Source organism: Salvelinus fontinalis, chromosome 27 (assembly GCF_029448725.1).
Source record: "Salvelinus fontinalis isolate EN_2023a chromosome 27, ASM2944872v1, whole genome shotgun sequence".
NCBI classification, from domain to species: domain Eukaryota; kingdom Metazoa; phylum Chordata; class Actinopteri; order Salmoniformes; family Salmonidae; genus Salvelinus; species Salvelinus fontinalis.
Genome location: NC_074691.1, coordinates 33300530 through 33318336, shown reverse-complemented (window position 1 = coordinate 33318336; position 17807 = coordinate 33300530). Strand labels below are relative to the sequence as shown.

The 17807-nt window shown below is 51.2% G+C and overlaps 1 long non-coding RNA gene across 1 annotated transcript; it reads right to left on the bottom strand.

The window, feature by feature from the left end:
• Positions 1 to 3032: 3032 nt before the first annotated feature.
• On the bottom strand, positions 3033 to 9716 carry LOC129825484 (uncharacterized). The gene is made up of 3 exons (XR_008754891.1): positions 9401 to 9716; positions 6216 to 6433; positions 3033 to 5873 (listed from the first exon to the last, which is right to left on the bottom strand). It is a non-coding gene; the product is annotated as an uncharacterized LOC129825484 (long non-coding RNA).
• Between the last annotated feature and the right edge of the window lie 8091 nt (positions 9717 to 17807).

Sequence of the window (17807 nt, the reverse complement as noted above, 5' to 3'; positions counted from 1 at the left end):
CTGGAACATGGGACACAGAGACTGGTTAACCACTGGTACATGGGACAGAGAGACTGGTTAACCACTGGTACATGGGACCGATAGACTGTTTAACCACTGGTACATGGGACAGAGAGACTGGTTAACCACTGGTACATGGGACAGAGAGACTGGTTAACCACTGGTACATGGGACAGAGAGACTGGTTAACCACTGGGACAGAGAGACTGGTTAACCACTGGTACATGGGACCGAGAGACTGGTTAACCACTGGAACATGGGACAGAGAGACTGGTTAACCACTGGTACATGGGACAGAGAGACTGGTTAACCACTGGTACATGGGGCCGAGAGACTGGTTAACCACTGGTACAGAGAGACTGGTTAACCACTGGAACATGGGACAGAGAGAGACTGGTTAACCACTGGAACAGAGAGACTGGTTAACCACTGGGACAGAGAGACTGGTTAACCACTGGAACATGGGACAGAGAGAGACTGGTTAACCACTGGTACAGAGAGACTGGTTAACCACTGGGACATGGGACAGAGAGAGACTGGTTAACCACTGGTACATGGGACAGAGAGACTGGTTAACCACTGGAACATGGGACCGAGAGACTGGTTAACCACTGGTACATGGGACATAGAGACTGGTTAACCACTGGTACATGGGACCGATAGACTGGTTAACCACTGGTACATGGGACATAGAGACTGGTTAACCACTGGTACAGAGAGACTGGTTAACCACTGGTACAGAGAGACTGGTTAACCACTGGTACATGGGACAGAGAGACTGGTTAACCACTGGTACAGATAGACTGGTTAACCACTGGTACATGGGACAGAGAGACTGGTTAACCACTGGTACAGAGAGACTGGTTAACCACTGGTACATGGGACAGAGACTGGTTAACCACTGGTACAGAGAGACTGGTTAACCACTGGAACATGGGACCGAGAGACTGGTTAACCACTGGTACATGGGACATAGAGACTGGTTAACCACTGGTACATGGGACCGATAGACTGGTTAACCACTGGTACATGGGACATAGAGACTGGTTAACCACTGGTACAGAGAGACTGGTTAACCACTGGTACAGAGAGACTGGTTAACCACTGGTACATGGGACAGAGAGACTGGTTAACCACTGGTACAGATAGACTGGTTAACCACTGGTACATGGGACAGAGAGACTGGTTAACCACTGGTACAGAGAGACTGGTTAACCACTGGTACATGGGACAGAGACTGGTTAACCACTGGTACAGAGAGACTGGTTAACCACTGGGACATGGGACAGAGAGACTGGTTAACCACTGGTACATGGGACAGAGAGAGACTGGTTAACCACTGGTACATGGGACAGAGACTGGTTAACCACTGGTACAGAGAGACTGGTTAACCACTGGTACATGGGACAGAGAGACTGGTTAACCACTGGTACATGGGACAGAGAGACTAGTTAACCACTGGTACATGGGACAGAGAGACTGGTTAACCACTGGTACGTGGGACAGAGAGAGACTGGTTAACCACTGGTACATGGGACAGAGACTGGTTAACCACTGGTACAGAGAGACTGGTTAACCACTGGTACATGGGACAGAGAGACTAGTTAACCACTGGTACAGAGAGACTGGTTAACCACTGGTACATGGGACAGAGAGACTGGTTAACCACTGGTACATGGGACAGAGAGACTGGTTAACCACTGGTACATGGGACAGAGAGAGACTGGTTAACTACTGATACATGGGACAGAGAGACTGGTTAACCACTGGTACATGGGACAGAGAGACTGGTTAACCACTGGTACATGGGACAGAGAGACTGGTTAACCACTGGTACATGGGACAGAGAGACTGGTTAACCACTGGTACATGGGACCGAGAGACTGGTTAACCACTCGAACATGGGACCGAGAGACTGGTTAACCACTCGAACATGGGACCGAGAGACTGAAAAACAACTTCTATCTGTTCAACATCCATCACTGAGCTCATCTTGTGGTCGGAGACGTGTCCCTGCCATCCTGGTCCCGCCATTTGTCTTGACGTCAGACGATCGGGATAAATTGCGCGACCGAGCGGAAGTAAGAGGGTAGGGAGTCGGTGTGGAAAGGCCTCGCTCGCAGACAGGTAAGGGACAACATACACACCTGCCTCTGTCCTGATTCGATGTTTAATGGCTTTCCCCCCCCCAAAGAAGAAGTCTATTTATAGGCTACTTCAGGGTTTCTGAACAAACTGTATATGCACGTTTTATTAGCCTAGTCCTTGATTTGAGACATTCTTTAAACAGGGCACCGGTATAGTGTTTGATGCTGAGCTGGTGTAGCTTGCAGCCATACCCTTCATAGTGGGGTCTATGGTTCTATGTTGAAAAACACTTTAGGCCCATCTACGTACTATACCACTAACCCAGGGGTTATTCAAATACTATTTGAGAAGGTCCGGTCACATATTTCCTTGGTGGCAAATGTCAGGAGGAACGTTGTGATTTTTAATCGGCGTAGTAACTAACCCCCACCTCACAACCTATGCGACCCCCCCCCCAAAACTCGCTATGAATAAAAGTTACACTCAGGAAATGGTGTGGATACAGGGTGACGTTTCCCCTAGGTACAGATCTAGGATCAAATACCTCTCATCTTCCTCCTAATAATCATTTGTGGGGGAAATGTAAAACTGACCCCAGAGTCCCCCCCCCCCTACTCTCTGGGGGCAACTATACCTTGTGAATATGTAACAGTATAGCTTCCGTCCCTCTCCTCGCCCCCAACCAGGGATCCTCTGCACACATCAACCACAGTCACTCACGAAGCATCGTCACCCATCGCGCCACAAAAGCCGCGGCCCTTGCAGAGCAAGGGGAACCACTACTTCAAGGTCTCGGAGCGAGTGACGTCACCGATTGAAAACGCTAACTAGCTAGCCATTTCACATCGGCCACAAATACATAGACCAATATGTAACATTGTGACACCTACCGGTGAAGCCTGGATAATGATCGTGTTGGAAAACGGAAAAGCATTCGTGCAATGACTGATGCAATCAATTTTATTAAACCAACATTTCGACAGCTATGTCTTCTGCAGGGTTTTTCATAGAAGTCTGGCAATAACGATAATGTTGCCTGTGTGGTATAGTAAAGGACTTCCATTATACTAAGCATTTTCATTGTACTGTGTACACCAGGGATGTCAAACTCATGGTTATCCCGGACGCCACATTCAGCGTTTGAGGTGTTACATTTCCTCACCTTGTTTAAGGAAATTTTTGATGATCTGTCTAGTTTTAATTTCGGTGATTATTAGCCAGCTCTGGACTGACAAGAAACTGTCTGAATGAAGGTAAATGTTGATTTCTACACAGTTTTAGAGTTGGTTTTTTGAGTCATTTTAAAGTATATTGAGTGAATCTCCCCAACTTAAAACGATCTGCAGGTCACCCCTGTATGTCTTGAAACCTCCTATTGTACATAATTGGAAAAGTTGTCCTAATAAATTCTAACACACTCCCAGGAATTGAGTTTTTAATTAAGTTAAAAAATGTCTGCCTATTCATGCAAGTTTAATTTTATGGTTGTGGTTTGTTTACATTGAAATGATTTTGACGAATAAAGATATTGTGAGGGATACATGAATATATAAAGATATATTAGGGGATATATACACATGATCATTTATTTCAAGAAACAAACTAGAATCAGAAAGTATATTGAAGGCAGTTTTACAAGCAGAGTTTCAACTGTAAGAGATTTAAAGGTCCAATGCAGCTGTTTTCAGCTTAATATCAAATCATTTCTGGGTAACAATTACGTACCTTATGGTTTAAATGTTTTAAATTAAAATGGTCAACAACAACAAAAAAGTGCTTCTTAGCAAAGAGCAAGAATTTGACTAGGACTGTCTGGGAGTGGTCTGAGTGGGGAGGGGAGAACTGAAAACTAGCTGTTATTGGCAGAGAGGTTTGGAACTCTCTTTCTTATTGGTCTATTAACTCATTTACCGCTCGGTGATGTCACCATCCTACCGAAACAGGCAGACGTTTCAGGTGTTTTTTTGCAAACAGCTCTCACACTAAAAACATTATAACTTTCAGGAAAACCCACTGACTGCACTGGACATTTACGGTCCCCCCAAAGCAGACACATCCCTGGGTCTCTCCTCTTTTCAGTTCGCTGCAGCTAGCGACTGGAACGAGCTGCAAAAAAAACCCTCACTCTTCATTCAAAGACTCAATCATGGACACTCTTACTGACAGTTGTGGCTGTTTCACGTGATGCATTGTTGTCTCTACCTTCTTGCCCTTTGTGCTGTTGTCTGTGCCCAATAATGTTTGTACCATGTTTTGTGCTGCTGCCATGTTTTGTTGCTACCATGCTGTGTTATGCGTTTCTGCCTTGCTATGTTGTTAGGTCGTGGTGTGGTGTCTCTTGTCGTAATGTGTCTTTTGTCCCCGTAGGAGGCCTTTTGGTAGGCCGTCATTGTAAATAAGAATTTGTTCTTAACTGACTTGCCTGGTTAAATTAAAATGATTCGGGATTGGGCCTTCGATGCAGTTCTGCTGTATTCAGATCTGGGCTCAAAAGCCCCTGTGAGCAGCCATACCGGCTCCTAAGGGCACCAGTCCAAAAGCCCCTGTGAGCAGCCATACCGGCTCCTAAGGGCACCAGTCCAAAAGCCTCTGTGAGCAGCCATACCGGCTCCTAAGGGCACCAGTCCAAAAGCCTCTGTGAGCAGCCATACCGGCTCCGAAGGGCACCAGTCCAAAAGCCCCTGTGAGCAGCCATACCGGCTCTTAAGGGCACCAGTCCAAAAGCCCCTGTGAGCAGCCATACCGGCTCCTAAGGGCACCAGTCCAAAAGCCTCTGTGAGCAGCCATACCGGCTCCTAAGGGCACCAGTCCAAAAGCCTCTGTGAGCAGCCATACCGGCTCCTAAGGGCACCAGTCCAAAAGCCCCTGTGAGCAGCCATACCGGCTCCTAAGGGCACCAGTCCAAAAGCCCCTGTGAGCAGCCATACCGGCTCCTAAGGGCACCAGTCCAAAAGCCCCTGTGAGCAGCCATACCGGCTCCTAAGGGCACCAGTCCAAAAGCCTCTGTGAGCAGCCATACCGGCTCCTAAGGGCACCAGTCCAAAAGCCCCTGTGAGCAGCCATACCGGCTCCTAAGGGCACCAGTCCAAAAGCCCCTGTGAGCAGCCATTCCGGCTCCTAAGGGCACCAGTCCAAAAGCCCCTGTGAGCAGCCATACCGGCTCCTAAGGGCACCAGTCCAAAAGCCTCTGTGAGCAGCCATACCGGCTCCTAAGGGCACCAGTCCAAAAGCCTCTGTGAGCAGCCATACCGGCTCCTAAGGGCACCAGTCCAAAAGCCTCTGTGAGCAGCCATACCGGCTCCTAAGGGCACCAGTCCAAAAGCCTCTGTGAGCAGCCATACCGGCTCCTAAGGGCACCAGTCCAAAAGCCCCTGTGAGCAGCCATACCGGCTCCTAAGGGCACCAGTCCAAAAGCCTCTGTGAGCAGCCATACCGGCTCCTAAGGGCACCAGTCCAAAAGCCCCTGTGAGCAGCCATACCGGCTCCTAAGGGCACCAGTCCAAAAGCCCCTGTGAGCAGCCATACCGGCTCCTAAGGGCACCAGTCCAAAAGCCTCTGTGAGCAGCCATACCGGCTCTTAAGGGCACCAGTTTCACCAGTAGAAAGATCAGGTGAGGAAACTGCCTTCAGAGCTAAAGCCAGCTGCCAAAGGCGTCATTCTTGGCTGCGGTGCGGGACACGACACAGCCCTGTCTGTCGCCGTCTTGGGACTCTCGTCCTCTGAGAGTTAGTCTGGTATCGCCACATTCTCCACCCTCACCACAAGCACTGAGGAGGAGGAGGGCCTGGGGCAGAGGGGGAGGAAGAGAGACAGAAGAGAGAGAAAGGTATAACTTAAGGTAGCGTAACGTGTAAACATGGAAGCTTAGTTGATTTTTATCCTTTCATTAATCTATATATTTTTTTTTACCAATACAGTACCAGTCAAAAGTTTGGACACATCTACTCATTCAAGGGTTTTTCTTTATTTTTACTATTTTCTAAATTGTAGAATAATAGTGAAGTCATCAAAACTATGAGATAACACATATGGAATCATGTAGTAACCAAAATATACAAATAAAAAAATAGATATGAGAGTAGCCACCCTTTGATTTTGACAGCTTTGCACACTCAACCAGCTTCACCTGGAATGCTGTTCCGACAGTCTTGAAGGAGTTCCCACATATGCTGAGCACTTGTTGGCTGCTGTTCTTTCACTCTGCGGTCCAACTCATCCCAAACCATCTCAATTGGGTTGAGGTCATATGATTGTGGAGGCCAGGTCATCTGATGCATCACTCCATCACTCTCCTTCTTGGTCAAATAGCCCTTACACAGCCTGGAGGTGTGTTGGGTCATTGTCCTGTTGAAAAACACATGACAGTAAAAATAAAGAAAAACCCTGGAATGAGTAGGTGTGTCCAAACTTTTGTACTGTGTGTGTGCATATATATATATATATATATAACCCAAGTCATATTGATAACCTTAATGAATAAAGTTGACTTATTCATGAGCGCCAAGATTTCTGACCCGCCTCCAAACCATGCCAGGAGCAGCAGAAACACCAGCCCTGACAGTAGGTCCACTTAGTCCAGGAGCAGCAGAAACACCAGCCCTGACAGTAGGTCCACTTAGTCCAGGACCAGCAGAAACACCAGCCCTGACAGTAGGTCCACTTAGTCCAGGACCAGCAGAAACACCAGCCCTGACAGTAGGTCCACTTAGTCCAGGACCAGCAGAAACACCAGCCCTGACAGTAGGTCCACTTAGTCCAGGACCAGCAGAAACACCAGCCCTGACAGTAGGTCCACTTAGTCCAGGAGCAGCAGAAACACCAGCCCTGACAGTAGGTCCACTTAGTCCAGGACCAGCAGAAACACCAGCCCTGACAATAGGTCCACTTAGTCCAGGACCAGCAGAAACACCAGCCCTGACAATAGGTCCACTTAGTCCAGGAGCAGCAGAAACACCAGCCCTGACAGTAGGTCCACTTAGTCCAGGAGCAGCAGAAACACCAGCCCTGACAGTAGGTCCACTTAGTCCAGGACCAGCAGAAACACCAGCCCTGACAGTAGGTCCACTTAGTCCAGGACCAGCAGAAACACCAGCCCTGACAATAGGTCCACTTAGTCCAGGACCAGCAGAAACACCAGCCCTGACAATAGGTCCACTTAGTCCAGGAGCAGCAGAAACACCAGCCCTGACAGTAGGTCCACTTAGTCCAGGACCAGCAGAAACACCAGCCCTGACAGTAGGTCCACTTAGTCCAGGACCAGCAGAAACACCAGCCCTGACAGTAGGTCCACTTAGTCCAGGACCAGCAGAAACACCAGCCCTGACAGTAGGTCCACTTAGTCCAGGACCAGCAGAAACACCAGCCCTGACAGTAGGTCCACTTAGTCCAGGACCAGCAGAAACACCAGCCCTGACAATAGGTCCACTTAGTCCAGGACCAGCAGAAACACCAGCCCTGACAGTAGGTCCACTTAGTCCAGGACCAGCAGAAACACCAGCCCTGACAGTAGGTCCACTTAGTCCAGGACCAGCAGAAACACCAGCCCTGACAATAGGTCCACTTAGTCCAGGACCAGCAGAAACACCAGCCCTGACAATAGGTCCACTTAGTCCAGGACCAGCAGAAACACCAGCCCTGACAATAGGTCCACTTAGTCCAGGACCAGCAGAAACACCAGCCCTGACAGTAGGTCCACTTAGTCCAGGACCAGCAGAAACACCAGCCCTGACAATAGGTCCACTTAGTCCAGGACCAGCAGAAACACCAGCCCTGACAGTAGGTCCACTTAGTCCAGGACCAGCAGAAACACCAGCCCTGACAATAGGTCCACTTAGTCCAGGACCAGCAGAAACACCAGCCCTGACAGTAGGTCCACTTAGTCCAGGACCAGCAGAAACACCAGCCCTGACAATAGGTCCACTTAGTCCAGGACCAGCAGAAACACCAGCCCTGACAATAGGTCCACTTAGTCCAGGACCAGCAGAAACACCAGCCCTGACAATAGGTCCACTTAGTCCAGGACCAGCAGAAACACCAGCCCTGACAATAGGTCCACTTAGTCCAGGACCAGCAGAAACACCAGCCCTGACAATAGGTCCACTTAGTCCAGGACCAGCAGAAACACCAGCCCTGACAGTAGGTCCACTTAGTCCAGGACCAGCAGAAACACCAGCCCTGACAATAGGTCCACTTAGTCCAGGACCAGCAGAAACACCAGCCCTGACAATAGGTCCACTTAGTCCAGGAGCAGCAGAAACACCAGCCCTGACAGTAGGTCCACTTAGTCCAGGACCAGCAGAAACACCAGCCCTGACAATAGGTCCACTTAGTCCAGGAGCAGCAGAAACACCAGCCCTGACAGTAGGTCCACTTAGTCCAGGAGCAGCCATAGAAGCTCCACGAGTCCTCGCTGTAGTTCCACCAATCTGTTTTACAGCCTCATGACTGATTTTGTATCTCTGAGCCTCTTTGCACCTGGCATCCACTAAATGCTGCCCCCCCCCCCCCCCCAACAACACATAACCTTCACATTGCTTCCACAATCACCATCCCCTCCACACATAATTTTTCTTTCTTTAAAAATCGAACAGCTACATGTCCCATTCTTTGCCATTTAAAACATCGCAGTTGGGATGGGACAAATTCTCTGACATTAAAACGAAGAAATCCTATCTGTACTTTCCACCAGGCATAACCGTTCTCAAACCTCAACGGCACTGACAGGCGTTCCCTTCTTTCCTACTGATCAGCCTTTTAGTCTCCCGTCACATCTTCTTTAATATTATCTATGGACATAGATATCGGGACACCAGCTGGAATAAGTGTAACCGATGTGAAATGGCTAGCTAGTTTGCGGAGAGGCACGGGAAGCTATACTGTTACATAAGCAACACAGGGACGTGGCTTTTAATCTTCTTCCCATGAAGCTTTTCCATTGTCAGAATCTTCTCTTGCTGAGCCTGACTACCACCACACAATATGAACAATCTACCATTTCCAATGAACCGAACTAATTTCACTTCACCTACTACCACTTGCTCTATGGCAGGTGCTTCTACACCTGCATTGCTTGCTGTTTGGGGTTTTAGGCTGGGTTTCTGTACAGCACTTGGAGACATCAGCTGATGTAAGAAGGGTTTTATAAATGCGGCACAGTCGATAGCGCGCCGGACCTCGGGCTAGGAGGTCGAGGGTTCGAGACCTGCTCCCTGCCTGTTTCATTATACTACATTTGATTTGGAGTTAGGGCCTCTCTTACACCCTATGGTCTCATCAAACACTTTCCACTCCATCACTAATCTTGCTTCCTACCTTAGCCCTCTTTATGTTTTCGGTATCATAATCTCTCTTCTTCCAACGTCTTTCCACTACCGACCATTCCGGTCCTTGACCCTCATCCTCCCGCTCCATACCATCAGAACTGACACCGCTATTGTTCTCATTCCAGCACAGCTGTTGCTAAATCCAGTTTTTCCTCAATTTCCTCAATTTCGTCCGTACTACTTTCCGCCATGTCCGACCCTACCCGGCATGCAGAATGTCAGCTGCTAGTCCCCCAGCGGCTGCCGTTTTAAACATTTTACCAGGAAGACGGAGGAAACCAGGAACTAGAGATCGTTGCACACTAGTTTTCTGCCAGCAGCACAAACCACGACGTCAGTTTGGTATGTTAATGAGGAAACCTTCAAAATAAAAGCCCGCATTTCAAAACATTGCAATGTGGATGATTCAATCAAATTATATTTCATTTGAATCAATGGCCGCTTGTGTGCCAACAAGAAAATACGTAATTTTATTTTTTATTTTTATTACCAATTCATGAAAAAATACAATGTTGACACTGGTATGTTGAGGATATTGGCTTGTCGAGAACTTTTTTCCTGTCTCAGTTAAAGTGGGGTGGGAAATACTGAGTAGGTTCTCTACTAAACAAATGTGTGTAGTTTGAGGGGGGGACGGGGGACTGTGTCTCACGGCCTGCTGCTGGCTTTTCACTCCACACCCTCTTATAGCACCCAGTGCAACACACTGTGGATAGAACCAGGTAACTTAAAGCTGTGTTGCTGGATATGTACAACAAAGTCAATGTCACGATCGTGTGGTGGATTGACGGACCAAAATGCAGCTCTTGGAAAATAAGCCATCTTCTTTATTAACACACAACACGAAGATGAACACGACACAAAACACTTTAACAAAAACAACAAAACGACCGTGAAGCTACAAACGTTGTGCACAAACATACAGGCTACTAACGTTCTTACATAGGCTCTCATTAAGGGTGGGTAATTGTCTATGGCTACCCTAAATAAGGCTCCCAATCAGAGACAACCGACATCAGCTGTCTCTAATTGGGAACTCATTCAGGTAACCATAGACTCTTCTAGATCACTCACCAACATAGACAACGCTAGACATCTACACTAAACACAAAACCATATTTTACACCCCATAACCCCTTTACCAAATAAACATCAAAAACCAACAAAACATAAACATTACCCATGTCACACCCTGACCTAACTAAAATAATCAAGAAAACAAAGAATAATAAGGCCAGGGCGTGACATAACCCCCCCCTTGAGGCGCGAACTCCGGGCGCACCATACACAGTCTAGGGGAGGGTCTGGGTGTGCTCCCCTCCACGGTGGCGGCTCCGGCTCTGGTCGTAGTCCCCACGTCACCACAGTACCTAACCACCTCCTAGGCCTCCTCCAAACGACCCCCCTCCACATTAACCCCATTGCATTCAGGGGCAGTTCCAGACTAAGGGGCAGTACCAGGGTAAGAGGCAGTACCAGGGTCAGGGGCAGTACCAGGATCAGGGGCAGTACTAGGGTCAGGGACAGTACCAGGGTAAGGGGCAGCACCAGGGTAAGGGGCAGCACCAGGGTAAGGGGCAGCACCAGGGGAAGGGGCAGCTCCAGGGGAAGGGGCAGCTCCGGACTGAGGAATGGCAGCTCCGGACTGAGGGACTGCAGCTCCGGACTGAGGGACTGCAGCTCCGGACTGAGGGACAGCCCATGGCTGGCTGACAGATCTGGCTGCTCATGGCTGGCTAACTGATCTGGCTGCTCATGGCTGGCTGACGGATCTGGCTGCTCATGGCTGGCTGACGGATCTGGCTGCTCATGGCTAGCTGACGGATCTGGCTGCTCATGGCTAGCTGACGGATCTGGCTGCTCATGGCTAGCTGACGGATCTGGCTGCTCATGGCTAGCTGACGGATCTGGCTGCTCATGGCTAGCTGACGGATCTGGCTGCTCATGGCTAGCTGACGGATCTGGCTGCTCATGGCTAGCTGACGGATCTGGCTGCTCATGGCTAGCTGACGGATCTGGCTGCTCATGGCTAGCTGACGGATCTGGCTGCTCATGGCTAGCTGACGGATCTGGCTGCTCATGGCTAGCTGACGGATCTGGCTGCTCATGGCTAGCTGACGGATCTGGCTGCTCATGGCTGGCTGACTGATCTGGCTGCTCATGGCTGGCTGACTGATCTGGCTGCTCATGGCTGGCTGACTGATCTGGCTGCTCCTGTCTGGTTGGCGGCTCTGGCAGATCCTGTCTGGTTGGCGGCTCTGGCAGATCCTGTCTGGTTGGCGGCTCTGGCAGATCCTGTCTGACGGACGGCTCTAGCGGCTCCTGTCTGGCTGGCGGCTCTAGCGGCTCCTGTCTGGCGGACGGCTCAGTGGGCTCATGGCAGACGGGCGGCTTTGCAGGCTCATGGCAGACGGGCGGCTTTGCAGGCTCATTGCAGACGGATGGCTCAGATGGCGCTGGGGAGACGGATGGCTCAGATGGCGCTGGGGAGACGGATGGCTCAGATGGCGCTGGGGAGACGAGCAGTTCAGTCAATGCTGTGCAGACGGCAGATTCCTGCCGGCTGAGGCGCACTGTAGGCCTGGTGCGTGGTGCCGGGACTGGTGGCACCGGGCTGGGGACACGCATCTCAGGGCTAGTGCGGGGAGCAGCAACAGGACGCACAGGACTCTGGGGACACACAGGAGGCTTGGTGCGTGGTTTAGACACTGGTGGTAAAGGGCTGGAGACACGCACCATATAGCTAGTGCGTGGAGGAGGCACTGGTGGTACTGGGTTGGGGCGGGGAGGTGGCGCCGGAAATACCGGACCGTGCAGGCGTACTGGCTCCCTTGAACGCCGAGCCTGCCCAACCTTACCTGGTTCTATGCTCCCCGTCGCCTGACCAGTGCGGGGAGGTGGAATAACCCGCACCGGCCTATGTAGGCGAACCGGGGACACCATGCGTAAGGCTGGTGCCATGTACGCCGGCCCGAGGAGACGCACTGGTGACCAGATGCGTTGGGCCGGCTTCATGACATATGGCTCAACGCTCAGTCTAGCCCGGCCGATACGTGGAGCTGAAATGTACCGAACCGGGCTATGCACGCGTACAGGAGACACCGTGCGCTCTACTGCGTAACACGGTGTCTGCCCGTACTCTCGCTCTCCACGGTAAGTACAGGGAGTAGGCGCAGGTTTCCTACCTGACTTCGCCACACTCCCTTTAAGGCCCCCCCCAAGAAATTTTTGGGTTGTACTCACGGGCTTCCAGCCTTGTCTCCGTGCTGCCTCCTCATATCGCCTCCTCTCGGCTTTCGCTGCCTCCAGCTCTTCACGAGGGAGGCGATATTCTCCAGGTTGATCCCACGGCCCCTTACCATCCAGTATCTCCTCCCATGTCCAGAAATCCTTTGTGGGTAGGTCCTGTTGCCGCCTTCCATGCCGCTTGGTCCTATGGTGGGTAATTCTGTCACGATCGTGTGGTGGATTGACGGACCAAAATGCAGCTCTTGGAAAATAAGCCATCTTCTTTATTAACACACAACACGAAGATGAACACGACACAAAACACTTTAACAAAAACAACAAAACGACCGTGAAGCTACAAACGTTGTGCACAAACATACAGGCTACTAACGTTCTTACATAGACAATTACCCACCCTTAATGAGAGCCTATGGCTACCCTAAATAAGGCTCCCAATCAGAGACAACCGACATCAGCTGTCTCTAATTGGGAACTCATTCAGGTAACCATAGACTCTTCTAGATCACTCACCAACATAGACAACGCTAGACATCTACACTAAACACAAAACCATATTTTACACCCCATAACCCCTTTACCAAATAAACATCAAAAACCAACAAAACATAAACATTACCCATGTCACACCCTGACCTAACTAAAATAATCAAGAAAACAAAGAATAATAAGGCCAGGGCGTGACAGTCAACCTCGAAAACGACACATATTTGGCTACCGGGCGGCGGCGTAGCCTAGTGGTTAGAGTGGAGGGGCGGCAGCGTAGCCTAGTGGTTAGAGTGGAGGGGCGGCAGCGTAGCCTAGTGGTTAGAGTGGAGGGGCGGCGGCGTAGCCTAGTGGTTAGAGTGGAGGGGCGGCGGCGTAGCCTAGTGGTTAGAGTGGAGGGGCGGCGGCGTAGCCTAGTGGTTAGAGTGGAGGGGCGGCGGCGTAGCCTAGTGGTTAGAGTGGAGGGGCGGCGGCGTAGCCTAGTGGTTAGAGTGGAGGGGCGGCGGCGTAGCCTAGTGGTTAGAGTGGAGGGGCGGCGGCGTAGCCTAGTGGTTAGAGTGGAGGGGCGGCGGCGTAGCCTAGTGGTTAGAGTGGAGGGGCGGCGGCGTAGCCTAGTGGTTAGAGTGGAGGGGCGGCGGCGTAGCCTAGTGGTTAGAGTGGAGGGGCGGCGGCGTAGCCTAGTGGTTAGAGTGGAGGGGCGGCGGCGTAGCCTAGTGGTTAGAGTGTAGGGGAGGCAGGTAGCCTAGTGGTTAGAGTGGAGGGGAGGCAGGTAGCCTAGTGGTTAGAGTGGAGGGCAGGCAGGTAGCCTAGTGGTTAGAGTGTAGGGGCGGCAGCGTAGCCTAGTGGTTAGAGTGGAGGGGTGGCAGGTAGCCTAGTGGTTAGAGTGGAGGGGCGGCAGGTAGCCTAGTGGTTAGAGTGGAGGGGAGGCAGGTAGCCTAGTGGTTAGAGTGGAGGGGCGGCAGGTAGCCTAGTGGTTAGAGTGGAGGGGCGGCGGCGTAGCCTAGTGGTTAGAGTGGAGGGGCGGCGGCGTAGCCTAGTGGTTAGAGTGGAGGGGCGGCGGCGTAGCCTAGTGGTTAGAGTGGAGGGGTGGCAGGTAGCCTAGTGGTTAGAGTGGAGGGGCGGCAGGTAGCCTAGTGGTTAGAGTGTAGGGGAGGCAGGTAGCCTAGTGGTTAGAGTGGAGGGGAGGCAGGTAGCCTAGTGGTTAGAGTGGAGGGCAGGCAGGTAGTCTAGTGGTTAGAGTGTAGGGGCGGCAGCGTAGCCTAGTGGTTAGAGTGGAGGGGTGGCAGGTAGCCTAGTGGTTAGAGTGGAGGGGCGGCAGGTAGCCTAGTGGTTAGAGTGGAGGGGAGGCAGGTAGCCTAGTGGTTAGAGTGGAGGGGCGGCAGGTAGCCTAGTGGTTAGAGTGTAGGGGAGGCAGGTAGCCTAGTGGTTAGAGTGGAGGGGCGGCAGGTAGCCTAGTGGTTAGAGTGTAGGGGAGGCAGGTAGCCTAGTGGTTAGAGTGGAGGGGAGGCAGGTAGCCTAGTGGTTAGAGTGGAGGGGAGGCAGCGTAGTCTAGTGGTTAGAGTGTAGGGGTGGCAGGTAGCCTAGTGGTTAGAGTGGAGGGGCGGCAGGTAGCCTAGTGGTTAGAGTGTAGAGGCGGCAGGTAGCCTAGTGGTTAGAGTGTAGAGGCGGCAGGTAGCCTAGTGGTTAGAGTGTGGAGGGGGCAGGTAGCCTAGTGGTTAGAGTGGAGGGGAGGCAGGTAGTCTAGTGGTTAGAGTGTGGAGGGGGCAGGTAGCCTAGTGGTTAGAGTGGAGGGGCGGCAGGTAGCCTAGTGGTTAGAGTGTAGAGGCGGCAGGTAGTCTAGTGGTTAGAGTGGAGGGGCGGCAGGTAGCCTAGTGGTTAGAGTGGAGGGGCGGCAGGTAGCCTAGTGGTTAGAGTGTAGAGGCGGCAGGTAGCCTAGTGGTTAGAGTGGAGGGGTGGCAGGTAGCCTAGTGGTTAGAGTGTAGAGGCGGCAGGTAGTCTAGTGGTTAGAGTGGAGGGGCGGCAGGTAGCCTAGTGGTTAGAGTGTAGAGGCGACAGGTAGCCTAGTGGTTAGAGTGTGGAGGGGGCAGGTAGCCTAGTGGTTAGAGTGTAGAGGCGGCAGGTAGCCTAGTGGTTAGAGTGTGGAGGGGGCAGGTAGCCTAGTGGTTAGAGTGGAGGTGTAACAGTACTCTTCTTGCGTTGTGTACAATCAATCCTCGACACAAATTCCAACGTGTAGCACCAGTCATGGAGATTTATTCTTTAACAATGTACCTGGTAGGAACAGCACAAAATTGCACGTCATGCGATGCACGGCTCACCATCCAACTCTGCACTCACGCACTGTACAAAATATATGAACCCCCCCCACCAGACACAGTAAGTTGCTAGCTAGTACTGGCGGGAATTCTTTACAACCAAAATGCACAACCAATATTCTCCAAAAAACATTGCATCTTATGTGTGATGTTCGAATAACATTTACAAACAAATGTATATAAATTGTACACTTAAATCATCACTTGGGAGTATAAAAATCACTTTTGATGTACAGTGCTTTGCAACCAACAACTTACCGCTGGTTTGGTGCTTGTTCACTGGGACGATTCTAATGAAACATCCTCCCTCGTAAGCAAGCTACGCAAACCAGCCAATAAGATTCCATGTTGAGGAGGTGACGGCAAGACAAAACTAAAACCAAAAACCCATTGGCTTAACAATAAAGTGGCAAGGGGAATCACCAATAAAACCCTGTTACAGAGGGGCGGCAGGTAGCCTAGTGGTTAGAGTGGAGGGACGGCAGGTAGACTAGTGGTTAGAGTGGAGGGGTGGCAGGTAGACTAGTGGTTAGAGTGGAGGGGTGGCAGGTAGCCTAGTGGTTAGAGTGGAGGGGAGGCAGGTAGCCTAGTGGTTAGAGTGGAGGGACGGCAGGTAGCCTAGTGGTTAGAGTGGAGGGACGGCAGGTAGCCTAGTGGTTAGAGTGGAGGGGTGGCAGGTAGCCTAGTGGTTAGAGTGGAGGGGTGGCAGGTAGCCTAGTGGTTAGAGTGGAGGGGAGGCAGGTAGCCTAGTGGTTAGAGTGGAGGGACGGCAGGTAGACTAGTGGTTAGAGTGGAGGGGTGGCAGGTAGCCTAGTGGTTAGAGTGGAGGGGTGGCAGGTAGCCTAGTGGTTAGAGTGGAGGGGTGGCAGGTAGCCTAGTGGTTAGAGTGGAGGGGAGGCAGGTAGCCTAGTGGTTAGAGTGGAGGGGCGGCAGGTAGCCTAGTGGTTAGAGTGGAGGGGTGGCAGGTAGCCTAGTGGTTAGAGTGGAGGGGTGGCAGGTAGCCTAGTGGTTAGAGTGGAGGGGCGGCAGGTAGCCTAGTGGTTAGAGTGGAGGGGAGGCAGGTAGCCTAGTGGTTAGAGTGTGGAGGGGGCAGGTAGTCTAGTGGTTAGAGTGGAGGGGAGGCAGGTAGCCTAGTGGTTAGAGTGGAGGGGTGGCAGGTAGCCTAGTGGTTAGAGTGGAGGGGCGGCAGGTAGCCTAGTGGTTAGAGTGGAGGGGCGGCAGGTAGCCTAGTAGAGCGTTGGACTAGTAACCGAAAGGTTGCAAGATTGAATCCCCCGAGCTGACAAGGTAAAAATCTGTGGTTAGAGTGTGGAGGGGGCAGGTAGTCTAGTGGTTAGAGTGGAGGGGAGGCAGGTAGCCTAGTGGTTAGAGTGGAGGGGTGGCAGGTAGCCTAGTGGTTAGAGTGTGGAGGGGGCAGGTAGCCTAGTGGTTAGAGTGGAGGGGCGGCAGGTAGCCTAGTGGTTAGAGTGGAGGGGTGGCAGGTAGCCTAGTGGTTAGAGTGTAGAGGCGGCAGGTAGCCTAGTGGTTAGAGTGGAGGGGCGGCAGGTAGCCTAGTGGTTAGAGTGTAGAGGCGGCAGGTAGCCTAGTGGTTAGAGTGTGGAGGGGGCAGGTAGCCTAGTGGTTAGAGTGGAGGTGTAACAGTACTCTTCTTGCGTTGTGTACAATCAATCCTCGACACGAATTCCAACGTGTAGCACCAGTCATGGAGATTTATTCTTTAACAATGTACCTGGTAGGAACAGCACAAAATTGCACGTCATGCAATGCACGGCTCACCATCCAACTCTGCACTCACGCACTGTACAAAATATATGAACCCCCCCCACCAGACACAGTAAGTTGCTAGCTAGTACAGGCGGGAATTCTTTACAACCAAAATGCACAACCAATATTCTCCAAAAAACATTGCATCTTATGTGTGATGTTCGAATAACATTTACAAACAAATGTATATAAATTGTACACTTAAATCATCACTTGGGAGTATAAAAATCACTTTTGATGTACAGTGCTTTGCAACCAACAACTTACCGCTGGTTTGGTGCTTGTTCACTGGGACGATTCTAATGAAACATCCTCCCTCGTAAGCAAGCTACGCAAACCAGCCAATAAGATTCCATGTTGAGTAGGTGACGGCAAGACAAAACTAAAACCAAAAACCCATTGGCTTAACAATAAAGTGGCAAGGGGAATCACCAATAAAACCCTGTTACAGAGGGGCGGCAGGTAGTCTAGTGGTTAGAGTGGAGGGACGGCAGGTAGACTAGTGGTTAGAGTGGAGGGGTGGCAGGTAGTCTAGTGGTTAGAGTGTAGGGGCGGCAGGTAGCCTAGTGGTTAGAGTGTAGAGGA